Raw genomic sequence first — 3,018 nt, 5'->3', positions numbered from 1 at the left:
TTAAGAATCCGCCTGCCAGTGCACGCGACATAGGTTCGAGCCCTGGTCCGGGAAGATCCCACATGCCGCAGAGCCCGCGTGACACAACTATTGAAGCCTGCGCACGTAGAGCCCGTGCTCCACAACAAGAGAAGCCACCCCAATGAGAAGCCTGTGCACCTCAATGAAGAGTAGCCCCCACTCGCCGCAACTAGAGAAAGCCTGTGTGCAGCAACGAAGACCCAACACAGCCAATAAATAAATTAATTAATTAATTTTAAAAAAGAGAACATAATGCTGGGGCTTGGGGAGGATAAATTAGGAATTTGGGATAAGCAGATACAAACTACTATATATAAAAGAGATAAACAAGGGAACTAGATTCAATATCCTGTAATAAACCATAAAGAAAAAAGTATGAAAAATCATACATACAAATGAAAAAGAATGTATATTATATATGTACGTATAACTGAACACCAAAAGCTGACACATTGTAAATCAACTATACTTCAATTACAAAAAAAAAGAACATAATGCTGAGTGAAAGAAGTGGTATACAAAATAATACATGATTTTATTTTTTTATTATTATTTTTTTCATATGATTTTATTTGTATCAAATTCAAGAACAGGCAAGACTGATCTTTGCTCTTAGTAGTCAGAATAGTGTCTACCCTCAGGAGGTGGCTAGTGACTGATGGGGAGGGACACGGATGGGGGCTTCTGCAGGGCTGGGATGTTCTGTTTTGGGATCTGGGTGCTGTCTAGTTTGTGAAAATTCACCAAACTGTACACTTATGATTTGTGCCCATTTGTGCATGTGTGCTGTCAATTCAAAAGAATATGTATAGACACATGTATACATATATATACACGTACATACCATACATATATACATATACATACACGTACACACACACACACACACACACATACACATCACTCTGGAATCCAAAGGATGGGTGTTCTAATTCTGGTTCTGCACTCACAAGGTTTATGACCCTAGACAGGCCCCTGTACTTCACTGAGCCTCTGTTTCCTCATCCGTAAAATAGGGATAATGATACCTCACAAGGTCAACAAAAGGACGTCAGTGCTGGCAACGGGCATACTGATTCGGTGCTTACTACTAATATTCTGGCTGCTGTTCCCTTCGGTGACCAAGCGCAGGCTGGGGCAGGGTGGGGCTGGGACTCTGTTTCCAAGGAAGAAATGGGGCATGGGGAGGGCCAGTCTAAACTGAGGAGCAGGAAATGGTTATCTTGCAAAAACTACCGTAAAAGGAGAACACTAGCCAGGCAGCCGGGGTGTGCACGTGTGTGTGTTGCGGGGGAAGCTGCTGGGGTCCAGCCTGCGTGGTGGCTGCCTGGGAGCTGGTCTCCCCTGGGCCTCCTGGGGAAGGAAGGCCCTTAGGAGTGGGATGAACGTAGAGCTGGGGAAATGGATCCTTTCCTGGAGAGCAGGGCCCTTCACTATCGCTGGGCAATCAAGATGGCTGTAAAACTTTAATCACCTTCTCAGGCCACACAGCTCTGGGCTGGGGAGCTGGGTGCTTGAGGGGGGAAGCAGGTCCTCAACCGTCATTCTCCTCCCTGGGGAAGCCTGGTAGCTTCAGGAGGCTTGGGCTAGGCCCCAGGATCTCCGCGGCCCAGTGACCTGGATTTCACACCTGAGGAGGGGAGGGGGCACTGAGAGACCTGGCTGCGCCTTTAGGAACAACCCAGCAGAATCAGACTTGGGTTCCATTCCAGACTCCACCATGTATGAGCTGTGTGACCTTGGTGGGTCATTCAAGCCATGTGAACCTTGTTTTCCACATCTGTAAAATGGGGATAGTTCCTACCGCATAGGGTTTGTTGTGAGGACTAAACAGCTTCCCTTTGCAAACAGAGTAAAATCCAAAATGTTCCCAGTGGCCTACTAAGCCCAATGATTTGGTCTCAATACCACCTGGCCTCCTTCCCTATGACTTGCCCTCTTGTACGCTTTTCGCTGTTCTCCAAGCATGCCAAGCTCAGCCCACTGGAGGGCCTTTGCCCCTTCAGTCTCCCTGTCTAGAACCCTTTCCTGCAGATCTTGCTGCAGCAGTTAGAGCTCAGCTGAAATGTCACTCTTCAGGAGGCCTTCCCTGGCCACTGTGTCCGAAGCAGCCGCCTCCAGGCACTCGCCGTCTCATCAGCCTAGTGCCTTCCCAGCACTTACAACTGAACGAGGATAACCTGATCTCGTACTGGTCTCCTTGCTTGTTCCTGTCTCCCCCACTCGACTGAAAGCTTCAGAAGGCAGGGATCTTGTCCGTCACTCAAAACACACTTCCACACACTCACACGCACTCCTTCCACACTCCCAGACAGGAGGGTCTTGCTGCCCCTGCCCAGCCAGTGTGAAAACCAATCAGGCTGTTGTGCAGGCTCTGTCCAGAGAGCAGGGGCCCTCTTCCGGCCCCTCAAGGTGCTGGAGGGGAGACTTCGCTGGCTCAAGCCTTGGTCCCCCGAATGTGCTGATGGAGACAGCTGGGAGGACGGCCTGGCACTGCACTACAGGGCCTGGAGGTTTCCCATCTTCCTTCTGGGGTCCTGGGGCTTCAGCAGGAGCAAGGGGTGGCCCTGAAGAAGACAGGAACAGGGGCTGTGTTGCCTGTGTGTGTGTGTGTGTGTGACGTGAGTGCGGGTGAGTACTTTTGTGAGGGTTGCATGTGTGTGAGATACTGGGTGTATGAATGGGTGTGCGACTGCGACCGCATGTGGAATGTTGTGTGTGTTCGAGGGTGTGTGTTGATGCTATGTGTGAGGGTGTGAGCACGTGTGTTAGCATGTGTGAGCATGTAAGGCTGTGTTTGAGTGTGTGTGTGACTGTGGATATGAGTGTGTAAGCATGAACCTGTGTCTACACATGGGGAAAGGAAAGCAGAGTTATCAAGAAAATGCCAACAAGGGAATTCCCTGGTGGTCCAGTGGTTAGGTCTCGGTGCTTCCACTGCAGATCCCTGGTTGGGGAACAAAGATCCCGCAAGCCACACGGTGCGACCAAAAAAAA

General features: G+C 49.8%; 1 long non-coding RNA gene across 1 annotated transcript in view; it reads right to left on the bottom strand.

Annotated features, from left to right (window-relative positions):
- Positions 1-560: 560 nt before the first annotated feature.
- LOC112408787 (uncharacterized) overlaps positions 561-3,018 on the bottom strand; it is a 3,426-nt gene continuing 968 nt past the window's right edge. Inside the window, exon 3 of the long non-coding RNA XR_003005009.1 lies at positions 561-2,588. This is a non-coding gene — a long non-coding RNA (uncharacterized LOC112408787). The remainder of the gene's footprint in view (positions 2,589-3,018) is intronic.

Source organism: Neophocaena asiaeorientalis, unplaced genomic scaffold (assembly GCF_003031525.2).
Source record: "Neophocaena asiaeorientalis asiaeorientalis breed wild unplaced genomic scaffold, Neophocaena_asiaeorientalis_V1.1 scaffold77, whole genome shotgun sequence".
Taxonomy (NCBI): domain Eukaryota; kingdom Metazoa; phylum Chordata; class Mammalia; order Artiodactyla; family Phocoenidae; genus Neophocaena; species Neophocaena asiaeorientalis.
Note: the sequence above shows the minus strand (reverse complement) of the source record. Positions and strands in the feature narration are given on the sequence as shown.